The sequence below is a fragment of the Protopterus annectens genome, chromosome 2.part2 (genome assembly GCF_019279795.1).
Source record: "Protopterus annectens isolate FY-2018-M chromosome 2.part2, PAN1.0, whole genome shotgun sequence".
Lineage (NCBI taxonomy): Eukaryota > Metazoa > Chordata > Ceratodontiformes > Protopteridae > Protopterus > Protopterus annectens.
In genome coordinates this window covers 572663702-572679518 of record NC_056730.1, presented here as the reverse complement: position 1 = coordinate 572679518, position 15817 = coordinate 572663702, and positions in this window count along the sequence as shown.

The following is a 15817-nucleotide window of genomic DNA, read 5'->3' as shown; positions in this document are numbered from 1 at the left end:
AGAAATCTTGCTGAGTGGATGGGAAATAGAAAATTCACCCCAGGGATCACTCCAGTGGCTCTACTTGACAGAGGCACTGGGAACTCAGGTCCGGTGGCATGTTGCCAGGGTAAGCCTATGGGCTAGGCTTGTAAAGGCTCCAGAGCCATTAGCCTAGAACACACCTATGAACCTATGTATAGAGTGCTACACATCAGGACATACAGAGCTCTGCACATTAGGATGTACAGACTGCTACACATCAGGACATACAGAGCACCGCACAAAAGGATGTAAAGAGCATCACACACCAGAATGTAAGAAGTGTTACACATCAGAACATACAGAGTGCTACAACATCAGGATGTACAGAGTGCTACATCAGGATGTACAGAGTGCTATATGTCAGGACATACACAGCACTACATGAAAGGATGTACAGGGCACTACACACCAGAATGCACAGAGTGTTACACATTAGAGTATATAGAGTGATGTAAGTTGGGATGTAGAGAGTGCTACACATAAGAACATACAGAGCTCTATACATCAGGATGTACAGAGTGCTACATATCAGGACATACAGAGCCTACATGAAAGGATGTACAGACTGCTACATGTCAGGACATACACAGCACTACACAAAAGGATGTATAGAGCACCACACACCAAAATGTACAGAGTGTTACACATCAGAATGTACAGAGTGCTGTATGTCAGGATGTATAGAGTTCTACACATTGAGACATACTAAGCTCCACACATCAGGACGTACAGAGTGCTGCATGTCAGAACATACAGAGTACTACACAAAAGGACATACAGAGCACCACACATCAGAATGTTTAGTGTTACACATTAGAACGTACAAAGTGCCATATGTTGGGATGTATAGAGTGCTACACAACAGGACATATAGAGTGCTATATGTCAGGATGTATAGAGCGTTACACATCAGGACATACAGAGCACTACACAAAAGGATGTACAGAGCACCACCCAATAAAATGTTCACAGTGTTATACATCAGAATATACAGAGTGCTACACATCAGGAGAAACAGAGTACTACACATCAACATATGCAGAGTGATACACATCAGGACATATAGAGTGCTATATGTCAGGATGTATAGAGCGTTACACATCAGGACATACAGAGCACTACACAAAAGGATGTACAGAGCACCACCCAATAAAATGTGCACAGTGTTATACATCAGAATATACAGAGTGCTACACATCAGGAGAAACAGAGTACTACACATCAAAATACGCAGAGTGATACACATCAGGACATACAGAGCACTAAACATCAAGATGTACAGAGCGCTACATGTCAGGACATACAGAGTACTACACAAAAGGACATACAGATCACCACACATCAGAATGTTTAGAGTGTTACACATTAGAACATACAAAGTGCCATATGTTGGGATGTATAGAGTGCTACACATCAGAACATACAGAGTTCTACACATCAGGATGTACATAGTGTTACATATCAGGACATAAAGAGCACTACACAAGAGAATACAAGGAGTACCACACACCAGAACATAGAGAGTACTACACATCAGGACATACACAGCTCTACTCATCAGTATGTACAGAGTGTTACATATCAGGACATACAGGGCCCTACAGATCAGAATGTACAGAGTGTTACACATCAGGACATATAGAACTCTTCACATCAGGATGTATGGAGTGCTACATGTCAGGATTACATACAGAGTGTCTCACACCAGAATGTACAGAGTGCTACACATTAGGATGTACACAGCGCTACACATCAGAACATACAGAGCTCTACAGATCAGGATGTACAGAGTGCCATATGTCAGGACATACAGAGTGCTATGTGTCAGGATATGTAGAGTGCTACATATTAGGACATACAGTACAGTGTGTTATACATAAGGACATAAAGAATTCCATGTGTCAGGATGTACAGAGTGCTACACATCAGGTCATACAGAGCTCTACTCATCAGCATGTGCAGACTGTTATACATCAGGGTGTACAGAGTGCCTTATGTCAGGATGTGCAGAGTGTTACATGTCAGGTCATACAGAGCTCTACTCATCATGTACAGTGTGTTATATATAGCACAATGTACAAAGCTTTGTACATCAATATGCACACAGTGAGACAGATCAGCTTACTTAACACCTGGTCAAAGAACTGGTGATGTAAGTGTAGGATCATTCAAAACAAGGGCATGAACACCTGCTTCCATCTGGTAAGGCATTCCTGTCCTCGTTGAAGGAATAACACTAAGTATGTAAAGGAACCAACGGATGAAACTGGAAGGGAGAAAGAATGAACTCCGTCAGCAAAGCTGCTGTTTGTAGGGCTTAACTGGAAACTGCAGTTCCTAAATCTGTAGCAGCTGACAGCACTTAGGTAATAAGATACGATGCAAATGATGTAGAAAAGATACTGGAAGGTGTGTTGGAAAAATAGCTAGGAATTATGTTTTGTATGTACATACAAAGGTTTCATCAAGAATAAAAAATAATAAAGTTATTAGCAATTATTTTTATTTAGTAACAAAGTATAATATATGTAGTTCTATTTTAATTTCAGGTATTAAAGATAGTTGGCATTTGATTAAGAATGGTATAAATCTAAGCACAACTATTCCTATAAAAATGTTAAAAGCTATGACAGCACATAGCCATTACTGACACTCTTGTCTCAATATAAAAACAATGTATTTGGGAAAATACAAACACAAGTGTGGAATTTGTTGTCTCTGTAGTCTTATGAAGGATGGATGTGAAATTAAAACAATTATGCGTAGTATAAAACTTTATTTATTTATTTATTTTACAAAAGCCTGACTGTACTATATGTCATACAATGCCCTTGTAAACATAAAAAGACTATATTTTGGACTGACAAAAAGGAAATTTTCAGTTAGACATAATGAATATTGTAGAAATATTAGGAAAAGAAATGTTAATAGCCATTGGCACATTTTAGTGACTGTCATAAGGCAGAATATTCAAACATTAAAGCAGGCATTGTGTACAAGTATATGGCTACGGAGAGAATTGATAGAACTGCTAAATGTTTTAAGATATAAGGAACCCTGCTTTATATTGCAGTTTAATAGCATGACTCCTTGTGGTCTTAATCAGGACATTAACTGAGTGGAGTAATTACTTTGATGTTTTTTAACATTTAAAAGTGGGTGGGGTTTGTGAGTATAAACTGTATTGCAGTTGTGTGTGTTACTTCCCCTGAAGGTTCTTGTAGCAGTATTGAGTATAGCAATGAGTCAAAACTAGAAATGCTCGCTCAGTTGCTGCCTGTTGTACCCCCTATTGGCCAATAGGGAAAACACAGAGAACACAATCACCAAAAATCTCTTGTAGATATGGTACAAAGGCTAAAAAGACAAGATATAATGCTGTAATAAAAACAGGTGAGAGAAAAGGGGAATGAGTACAGAAGGAATGTCAGTAGGTTTTGGCCAGTTCTTTGTACTGGAGTGTAATCAGACCTTGGAAAATGAAATTCATGACTTAACAGCTGAAGGCAACCTGAACATTGTTAGTAATACTCACTCAGAAGAGTCTGCTCAAATCACATTGCTTTGATGTTGTGTCAGTGTTTAGGAAAGAAGAACTAAAACTAAAATGTTTTATTACTGCCATAACTGGCACTCAGAGAATCAGACATATTCTCATTTTGTCAGACTTCAAACAATCTGTAGATGTGCAGACAAAGCCTATGTTGGTGCCGAAAGAACAGCTTCTGTGCAGGCAAAAGTGGGCTAGAAATCTCCATCCTAAACAAGGAGAAGGATATGATGCCAGAGCTAGAATCAGCAAAACACCAAATGCAGTGCTTCAGCTAGATAGATACAAATGCAGCACTCCAGCTAGATAAATACAAATGCAGCGCTCCAGCTAGATAGATACAAATGCAGCGCTCCACCTAGATAGATACAAATGCAGCGCTCCAGCTAGATAGATACGAATGCAGTGCTCCAGCTAAATAGATATGAATGCAGCACTTCAGCTAGATAGATACGAATGCAGCGCTCCAGCTAGATAGATACGAATGCAGCATTCCACCTAGATAGATATGAATGCAGTGCTCCAGCTAGATAGATATGAATGCAGCACTTCAGCTAGATAGATACAAATGCAGCGCTCCACCTAGATAGATACAAATGCAGCGCTCCAGCTAGATAGAAACGAATGCAGCGCTCCAGCTAGATAGATATGAATGCAGCACTTCAGCTAGATAGATACGAATGCAGCGCTCCAGCTAGATAGATACGAATGCAGCATTCCACCTAGATAGATATTAATGCAGTGCTCCAGATAGATAGATACGAATGCAGTGCTCCATCTACATAGATATGAATGCAGCGCTCCAGCTAGATAGATATGAATGCAGCACTCCAGCTAGATAAATATGAATGCAGCGCTCCAGCTAGATAGATATGAATGCAGCACTCCAGCTAGATAGATATACAGTTCAACATTCATTTGGCAGGCAAGTAGGCAAACAAGTTTAAAACTGGTTTGTTAAAAAAATGAAAGATATGAGAAGTTAAAATCAAAAGTAACACTGGTAAAGAAGGTATAAGAAAACAGAATAAGAGTGCAATGTGGGAGTTTAGCAAGGAAACAGAGAAATAAACCAGAAAAAGTGTAATTGGAGCAGAAAGCAATTAAAGGCAGAAAGAACTAAAAGAGGGTTTCATCCATCCATGCTTACAAGTTACATCTGACTCCTGTGGTGACCCTACATGCAGAAGATTACAGTACCATATAACAGCACCACGTGATGGACACTTTTTCCAGGATTCAGTCAACTCAGTAAATCTCTGGAAAGAAAGACCAAGTATTCCATAGCCTAGATATTTGTTTTAGCCTATGCAAGCTTACAACTGATGTTTTTTTCTTTGTTTGAGTTGTGGCCACACTAACCACTTTATGTATGTCTGGATATTTTCTTCTTAAAGGACTACAGCCATATTTCCTTTTTTTACCTTGTCCCTAAGTTTTTTTTAACATCTTTATTAAACATGACTTAAAAAAAACAGTGACGTATACATGCAGTAAACATGTATACATGCAGTAAACATGTATACATGCAGTAACGGTAAAGAAAATCACTCTAAACAACTCCATTCTTATTTTCACGCAGTATACATATATATTTTCTTTTTAAGATATTTAATTGACTCCAACATTACATAAATTGCTCTCTTTCTCCTGAATATTATTCTGCATTTCTTGTTTCCACAATTTCCATTTATTTCCCTACTCTAATCTGTGCACAAACTGGCTACTAATAAGCAAGTCAATGTGAAGACACACTCCCAACCTTAATAAACGTTGCTGTCTCTTCTCTCCTTCACTTTACAGATAGAGTTTGAATTATTACTCACCCCCTCTGAGGCCCTCACTGATATTTTTCCACTGCTTGCCCTTCTGACTTGGCTGGTTGCTTTGCATTGCACCTGGTTCACACCCTTTTTGCTACCCCTCCCCAAATACTGTCTATATTAGATTCCTGCTGTTTATGGAGCCATCTTTAAATAACTAGTCTCCCATCAGGACACAGGGGGTTTAAGCCCTACCCCCAATACTTAATCTATATTAGATCCCTGCTGTTTATGGAGCCATCTTTAAATTACTAGTCTCCCATCAGGACACAACTGCTCATCAGCAGTTGAATTCTGCTCACTGGTAGCTATCAGATACTTACTTGCTGATCCACAGCTTGGAGGGGTTTGAGCCCTGCTCTGTTTGCCCATTCTACACACAGGCTCACTTCATGCCCCACCCTGTCCCCTAATTCCACCCACCCTCACTACATCTAGATTTATTCTAGGCACTAACCCCTCCTAATAACCAGCAACCAGTCAGAACAAACACTAGTAACATATTTTCTCTACCACCCACAGTACCCCACCGACTTCCAGTCTAACTGCTCACCTGACACAGTCATGCTACTACCTAATGTGCTCACACTCCTTACCTGCACTCTTCTTGCATACCTTACATCCTACCAGACCTCCATAACAAGACAAACCCCACCACTATCACTGCACCCTTACTCTCACTTCTACCCATCACCCACCTACTAATTGCACCTGTCATACCATCACAATCTCTATCCCAGTACACCCACCATACTACCAGTCACCTGTTACATTCAAACAAAATATATCCTTAAAATATGACAGGCTAATTAACCTAATTTATAAAGCATACATTTACTGCCCTATCTAAATTAGCCCTCAGTGGTGATATCCACCCTAAACCTGGTCCTACCATTACCAACTTTTCACCTAAAAATCTGTCTAATAGCTGCTGCTTCTCACAACTATCATCCAACAGAAAGCCATCTGACCTTCTGTTTATGTGTCTAAAAATCAGAAGTATAACTAATAAAACCCATGACCTAAATGCCAACATAGCTTTATATTCTCCTGATATTCTCATCCTAACTGAAACCCAGCTCATACCTCACATCAAAAGTGAGAAAATACTCCCAACAGGTTATAACATTCTTCAAATAGATAGACTATCTAAGAAAGGGGGTGGTGTGGCTCTAATGTTTAAACACCACCTCAACATCCAGATCCTAAACACATCTGCCCCCCCCCCCCCACATTGGAAATTAAGAAATCCTATATGTCAACCTCAAACTAAACCCAGATAAAAAAAATCAACATCATAGGATGCTACTGCCCACCTGGCCAAAACATCCCATCCATGGAAAACCTCCTGAACTGGGCTAACCATTCCCTACCCCAAGAAACCATAATCCTAAGTGATTTTAATATCATCTGACTATCTCATACTGACAATCACCAGGCCCACCACCTAAGCCTTTATGGTTTCTCCCAACTAATACAGTCACCTACCCAGATAAATAAAAACTCTAACAAACATACTACTCCCGACTGGATATTAGTCAGTAAAGACCCTCACTCATACTTAGCTGGCTGTCTACCAGACACCCTCAGTGACCACACTCCAACACTCCTTCTTAGGCACCACTTAAATTGTGCTAAACCCATCGTCTTTAGGCAAATCCAAAATATGGTAAACTTCAACCCTCTCTCCTTTATCTCATCCCTTCAAAAATGTGATTGGACACCACTAAAGTACCTCAATCTGGATGAAGCTGCCCACTTCTTCAATATCACCTTCCTAAACATCCTAAACACACATGCCGCATAAGAAATGCCAGAGACAAAACACTGTAATCCCCTTGGCTACAAAAAAGCATTAGGGCACTAATGAAAATCAAAGACAAGGCCTGGGAAAACTGGCACTTAACAAAACCCCCTCCTCTAGACAGTCATTCCTAGAGTTGCACAACAAGGTCAAAAAACAAATAAAAAAGAAGATAAAACCCAATATTACCAGTCTGCCCTAAACTCCTCCCATCACAACCCTAAGCAGTTCTGGTCCAAACTAAACTCCATTTTCCACCCAGGTAAAGTAGGCACTCCCCCACCTACCACCCCCTTCCTCCAGCAGTATTGCTGACTCATTCAGTAAACATTTTACTGAAACCATTCTGATTTGACTAAACAACACAACCCTCTACCCACCCTCCCGACATCAAAACCAAATTCTCTGCCCACACTCTTTTCTTTTTCATCAGTGCCTACCTCCTATATAAAAATATTCTATTGAAACTTAAGCCTATAAAAATTGCAGCTGACATTCTCCCCTCTGAATACCTAAAATAGCAGCAGAAGCCCTAGCTTATCCAGGCTCTATCTTAATTCATCAGTCCTTATCAGAAAGCTATGTCCCCACACTGTAGAAAATATCCCACATCATTCCCCTCCATAAAGGTGGCTCCTCCACTGCACTTTCCAATTACCGCCCCATAGCCATCCTTTCTCCACTTTCCAAGATACTTGAGAAATACATCCAATCTCAAGTCTTATACTATCTCTTAGCTAATAACTTCCTTTCCAGCACCCAGCCATACCACAGCACTAATACCACATTGCTCTCTTTCACTAACGCTATCCTTCATCATAAAAATAATGGCCTGTTCTCCTCTGCTATATTTCTGGATCTATCCAAGGCTTTTGACATGGTCTCAGACAAACTACTAAGCTCTGTTCTCACTAACCTATCCTTTTCCCAATCAGCTACTAGTTGGTTTCACAGCTGTCGCCAACAATCAGTTGTCTGGCATAATGACCTATCTCCTCAACTTCCTGTAACACTCAGTGTTCCCCAATGTTCCATCCTTGGTCCCCTACTATTCTCACTCTTCACCAATGATCTATTTACAGCCACCAAGCATGCTTCTCTGATACAGTATACAGATGACTTCACCCTCATCTGCTCAGCCCCAACTATACCTGAACGTCACAAGATCACACAGGAAGCTTTTTCATCTGTAGAAAACTGGCCATTTAATGCCCAGTTATTACTCAACCCGAACAAGACTAAACTCCTTATCTTCCAACCCACTAAATCTAACCCAATTATCCCCCACTTTAATATTCTAGCCAAAAACAATGCTGTCATCTCCCCAACAGAACACACCAAACTACATGGTGTTGAGCTTGACAATCTCAGATTTGACACACACATTTCTCTTACCATAGAAAAGGTTCACAAAAAACTAGGTGCATTGCACAGAAACAACCAATTCCTCACCAAGACAGCCAGAATTTCTGCTGCCAATTCCCACCTAATCTCCACTTTACTCTACACCTCTCCTATGCTTACCTACCTTAGATAAACAGACCTAAACAAGCTCTAGGCTTGCTACAAAAAAATTGCTAAGTTTGCCATTGGTGCATCTTATCACTGCCACCACTGTATCTCACTTAGAGAACTTGACTGGCTTGAACTCCCTCAACTTCTTCACCTGAATCAACTCTCTCTCACCCACAAGTTAGTAAACCATCCTGAAAGTCCCATCCCTTCGAAACCTTCTCTAGCCCTACAGCTCCACTAGACCACTACTCTCCAGCAGCAAAAGTCTTCTTCTAGTGACAAAGCCAAGAATGCAACAGGAGAAGCACTATTCTCCAGTGTCATATCCAGATTATGGAACCCCCCCCCCCCCGTAACCACACTACCTTCTTGCAATCACTTCAGGACTGCACTAAAAACTCACTTAAAAAGTCTCTGGTTATGCACCAGTCCCAACTAGTAACCCTCCTTTTTACCTCCCCTTCCTCTCCCCTCCCCTAGCCACCCTGCCTCACACCGTTTGATCATTGCATTCCTTCCTCTGCAGGCTCTGGCTCAGCCTTTACCCTCCCCTTCCCTCCTCACTCAATCTCTCAGACCTGTTATAACATACTTAACTACTTCACTTCATCTCAACTCCAAATACATATCCAACGGACTTACACCTAGCTTCCTCTCACTACCATGTATACTACTCACTCAGTCTCCTCTTACTCCTCTATCTTCCCCTTCCATCCCATTAGCCCTTCTAGCTTGTTCCTCCTTCATGTGGAGTATCTGCTTTATATCTGCTTTAGTTTAGTGCAATATCTGTATATAAGATTTAGGTATACGAGTTTAGAACAGTGTGACGGATCCACACAGCCTACCAGTTTTTGCTATGCCTCGAGCCACGTATCACTGTGTATGTTTAATTATTGCCAGATTGATTATTGCTAGTTCTTGATATGCCACTACCTCACTATATGCTGCTAATACTGAAACAATACAATATGCTTAAGAGCAGGCCTTGCTCACTGATTACTGGTATCATTGAACTTTTGTTAACCCATAAGTTGTTTATCAGCTTAAAAGATGTTTACCAGAATGTGGGGATTTCAAAGAGGAACTATATCACAAGATTGTGAGCTAACTGTTCCCTGAAAAAGGGAAGTAGGGCACAAGACCAGACATTACTAGATTTGTTTACAACTTAGGAAATGATCTGTAATTTTCTAAAATATTCCATCAGCTCATGATGAGCCTGTAATGTCAGATCTTTCTACAATATTCTGTCAACTCAAAAAAAGGACTATAAAAGCTCAAAGGCTAAGATGAAAATCATCATCGGCATCCGGATTTGATCACAGCACCAGCCTGAACTGAGCTTAGAGACATTTCGCCAGTGTCGGCCTTGCCTTGACTGAACAGATAGCTGCACTGGATAGGATTTGAAGTTTCCCTATCAGTGGCAAAGATGATTTTGTTTATGCATATGCTTGTAAGTACATGATTTATTAGTTTTTGTTTATTTAGATTTAGCCTTACTGTACTTTAAGAAAAGTTTTGCTTAATAAATTAATAAGTTAAGTTTGAGCCTTGGTGTTTTGTGTCATTTCTATTCCTGTATTAACCTCAGATTTTGAAGTAACGGACAGATACACTTGGCGTAGTCGGCAGGATCTGGGGTTTGCAGTAGAGATGTCACAACAACAACCAATGTTTTTTCCTTTAAAACACCTAGGTATAGGTAAGAAGAATGTTGCATTAAGCACTCCAAATAAGTTGGGTGTTGATGCTACTTTGACAGCATTATTTGGGAAGTGGGATCCTCTTGCTAAGGTATTGAGTCAAGTTTCTCCTCCTCCTTCTCCAAAACCTTTGCAGGAAAGACCTAAGGCAGATCCCGATAGCCTAGCTAGAGCTTTAGAAGGGTTAAAATTGGATGATAAGGGAAAAAAGGTGAAGGAGGGGGGGCAGCCGGATGGCTGTTCTTTGAAGCAATTCAGGAATTAGACAGAGATGTAGACTCACTAAAAGAAAAAGTTTCTGAATTAGAAGAGCGATGTAAAGAACTCACACACACACATAGATTAGATAGAGATGCCTTGGAGAAGGCAAACATGGCACTTGTTAAAGTAGGGGAGGAAGCTGAGCACTGGAAATCTAATTCAGTGACTTTAGCTACTCGGATAATACAACAGCGTAGACAATGAAATGGGAGAAAACAACGCCATCCACCCCCAAGGCCTCGGGTTCGTGCTTTGCTGTGTAAGGCAGAGTTTGATCCTGAGAAGTGGGAAGGTGATTTCCCCTCAACAGATGAGGGTGATAGTGATTTTGAAATAGTAAATCCTCCGTCAGTGGAGGCGCGCCCAGTTATTGAGAAAAAGGGACAGTGGACTGGAGGGGCAGCACCACAACAATGGGTGGAGGTGCGGAGTTATACGCAAGCTGAATTATTGAATATAATCCAAATCTATAAGCAAAGGCCAGGGGAAACTGTTTTGGCATGGTTTCTTCGGGTTTGGGACACAGGAGGAGAAGCGGTGTCTCTAAATGCTGAAGAGATGCACCAGTGTGCATGTCTGGTGTTTCACCCACGTCTAAAGCAAATAGTAAACAATATAGATCATGGTGATTCCCAGGTGAATACACTGGTGGTGTGGTTAGCCTCGGCTTTCCGCTACTTGGCCAGATGCTACAGCAGTAGCTGATGAACATAAGCCTTGGAAAACAATAGCAGAGGCCATACAGCAGTTAAGAGAAATGGCTATGTTGGCTGCCATTTACTCAATGGAATTGAGGGATGGTGTATTGGTGCTTCGAGAGGGCCAGATGCACAAATTATGACTAGTAATATGAGGAGCAAATTAATCAAAAATGCACCACAGTGGTGGAAGGGGCAGCTGATGGCTGCCCTGGCAGGTGGTGTAGGTCAGCAGATATGGGACGTAATAGCCACTCTAAATCAAATGGCAGAATTAGTGGAAGAAAAAGAACAGAGAAGAGCTAGAAAGGCAAATGCGGAGAAATCAAAAGATAAATCTGGAGAAAAGGTTACGAGAAAGCAAATGTTTTTGGATCTGTTGAGGTGGGGGGTTGGAGCTGCTGGAAATAGATGGGATAGCTACTGAAGAATTATATAAAAGTGGAAGCAGAAACAAAAAGAAAAAGGTTCAAGTTCTGAAAGTAAAAGCAAACCCCTACAAAAGTCCAACCAGGAGTACCACTGAAGGGAAGGTAGGATGGAATCAATTATATCCTGACATCCCTACTGATGAGGAGCTAGCACAGTGGCAAAGGGGAATTTAATGAGAGAGACTGGGGAGGGAAGGAATGGAGAACCCGGTCGAAAAAACAGAGACAAATTGACTAGTAGGCGGGTCCCCAGTAGCTAGGGGTACAGTAAGAGCAATTACACCTGGGGACCGGCGTATACGTACTGCTACCATTTTTTTTGGAAGGGAGGGCCACAACATGTGATGGCTCTGGTAGACACAGGATCAAGTAACCATTTTTGCAGGCAACCCCCGTAGATTTCGTGGACAATATGTAGAAATTGATGGTTATGGAGGGCAAAGACACTAGGTACCAAAACCAAGATTAAGATAGCTTTTGGGGATGGTATTCCTATTTACATTGAAGCAGTGATAGCTCCAGTACCTGAACACACTTTAGGAATAGATGTGTTAAAGGGTAGAACTTTGGAAACCACTGTAGGGCCATTTAGGTTTGGAGTGCGGCATTGTTCAGTCAACGCAGTTAAGGCTGTAGTTCGAGGCAATGCTAAGTGGGAACCGCTTTGTATTCCCACGCCTAAAACAATAGTGAACATCAAACAATATCGTATCCCAGGTGGGCACGCTGAAATTACTGAGACGATCCAAGAACTGCTTCGGGTTGGCATACTTGAGCCGACAGTGAGTCCATTCAACAGTCCGGTGTGGCCAGTAAGGAAACCTGATGGATCATGGCGAATGACTGTAGATTATCGAGGTCTGAACAAGGTGGCCCCACCCTTAGCGGCAGCTGTTCCAGACATTGTTACGATCGTGGAAAGATTGTCTTCCTCTGCTGGACCATATCATGCAGTTTTGGACTTGGCAAATGCCTTCTTCTCCATTCCGATAGCAGAAGAAAGCAGAGCCCAGTTTGCTTTTACCTGGGAGGGGAGGCAGTATACCTTCCAAGTGTTACCTCAAGGATATCTGCACAGCCCTACCCTGTGTCATGGACTAGTGGCTAGAGACCTAGCCAAGTTACAGCTAGACAAAGTGACTATTTTCAATTACATTGATGACATAATGATTACTGGAGAAAAATCCGAGGTGGAGACCGCATTAAAGACTGTAGTGCAGCACCTTCAGAACAGAGGGTGGGCTATAAATGAGAATAAGACACAACAAGGGACATCGGTAAAATTCCTTGGTATGATTTGGAGCGAAAAAGGGAAATTCCTGCAGCAGCACTGGAGAGTATCCAGAAAATTGCAGTCCCAAAAGCGAAACAGCAGGCACAGGCCTTTTGGGAGCAATGGGCTTTGGAGAGCATTTGTACCTCATCTTGGACTGATTTTGCGACCCATTCACTATGTAACTAGGAAAAAATGTGATTTTCAATGGGGTCCCAAGCAACAAACGGCTTTTGAAGAAGCAAAAAAGGCTCTACAGCAGAGCGTGGGGCTGGGCCCAGTTGATCCACAACAACCTTTGTCCTTGAAGTAACAGTTGCCAATAATATTATGTCTTGGGGGCTGTGGCAGAAGGATGACACTGGGAAAAAGAGACCCTTGGGATTTTGGTCCAAATCCCTAACTGGAGCGCAGGTGAGATACAGCCCCCTTGAGCAGCATGTACTGGCGGTGTACACAGCATTGATTCATGTAGAAGGGATAACCAAACAACAAACAGTGACAGTTAAAATAGACTACCCAATCCAGGGGTGGTTACGAGACAATACCTTAATGAAAACCTTGATAGCACAATCTTCGACCGTACAAAAGTGGAAGTGGTATTTACAGGAAAGGGCCAACATCGTGCCTGGGGTGTCTCAGGTACAACAACAGTTGGCTGGACTGGTAATTCTGGATGATGCTGATGCGATAGAACAACAGCGATATGAGCTCCCACAGTCTCCAATAACTGAAGCATTACCATTTGATAATTTAGATGCAGAAAAACAAAGATTTGCATGGTTTACTGATGGTTCTGCCAAAATTGGATCAAATGGTAGGACCTGGACTGCAGTGGCTTATTGCCCACGAACAGAAACTGTGTTATTTGATGAAGGTACTGCGGTTCAAATAATCAGGCAGAATTACGAGCTGTTGGCTTGGTCATCCATGGTTAATCACGCGAGGAGGAAGCATACATCTATACTGACAGCTGGGCAGTTTATAAAGGACTGATGACCTGGTTACCTGCCTGGCAGCAACAGGATTGGAAGATCCATGGCAGACCTCTGTGGGGAGGCTCAGAAGATTGGCAACGGATTTGGGAAAAAGCTCAACAATGTAAAATCAGTGTTGGACATGTAGATGCCCATGCATCACTTGTAACAAATGAAAGGAGGCATAACCAGCAGGTAGATAAGATGGCGTGATGCGTGTTACTGAAGAGAAAGTCGAAAGTGCCAGTATGGCAAGATGGGCCCATGATCGGAGTGGACATTTGGGAAGAGATGCGACGATAGAATGGGCCCGAAGGCATGGTATGCAGTTAAATAAGGAAATAACTACGGATGTTATAAAACAGTGTGAAATTTGCCAAAGAAATAAACAGAAGCAACTGCAAGCAGAAGCATGCGGACACATTCACAGAGGCAGCCGCCCAGCACAAATCTGGCAAGTAGACTTTATTGGTCCTTTACCACTGGATCAAAACCAGCAATACTGCCTAACGATGGTGGACACTTATTCAGGATTACTAATGGTGTCCCCATGCAAAAAGGCAAACCAGCAAGCAGTGTTAAAAGGATTGAATAAATTATGTGTGACATATGGGATTCCGCTGAAATCCAAAGTGACCAAGGCAGCCACTTTACCGGAGCAGAGGTCCAAGAGTGGGCAAAGGAAAATGGAGTTCGATGGGTACTGCATATCCCATATCATCCCCAAGCTGCTGGTTTAATTGAAAGGTATAATGGGCTCCTTAAAGAACAAATTCGAAAGAATACGAATGATGGAACATTGCGAGGCTGGGCAAAGGTACTAGAATTAGCTGTGAGTCAGCTGAATAACAGACCCGAAAGCATCAAGGAACTCCTTGCAAATGCATATGAGTGACATTCGATCTAACTGCTGTGTTTTGAAAATAGAAAAGCTGAATCGAATGCCATATACCCTCTTCTGACAAATACTGATCAAACTCGATTCTGGCTATGTGCATTGACTGAACAAAGGGTGCCAGCACAAAATATGGCATTAGTTGAGACAGGCTGGAAACTCTTTCTCCCAGAAAATTGGCACTGGGGCAAAAGGGCTATTAGGTAAAAGTTGGGAGGTTTTACATTATGGGAGCCAGAACGAAGTAGTAGTGAAGGCTATCAATTTAGATAACAAGACACAAATGATTCAGAAAGGACAACCTTTAGTAGAAATTTGTATGCATCAAGATGCTGTTATTCTACTACAAGACTGTGATACTAAACCAAGCAAATGGCTGGGAATGAAAGTTATAGTGACCACACCCAATCAGCCAAATGAACATGGGACAGTAATTTGTGATGGACCTGGTGATACTGTTTTAGTATTACTTGATTCTGCTAAACAACCATTGTACTTTCCTCTCCATAGATTATTGCCACTGTTTGGGAAGGAGCCAACCTTTTCCGGCGACAACACTTAGAGGGGCCATATAACTGTCTTGATCCTGTCCCTTTATTGAAGGGGAAGATGTTGCAAATTTGACAGCTGACTGTGACTTTTATTGGAAATTGGGAGACCATTTATATGCAGTGACACGAAGCCTGCCTTAACTTGGAGCATCACTCAGGCGGAAAACATTACAACTGTATGTAGACTGAACTGTGATAGACATCCTGAAAAATGTGTTTCCAACCCTTCTGGAGGTCTGTACCAAAGGTTAAGCGAGTCGGGATTTTCTTTAGCTGAGTCTCCATTAGATTCCTCCTGTATTTATT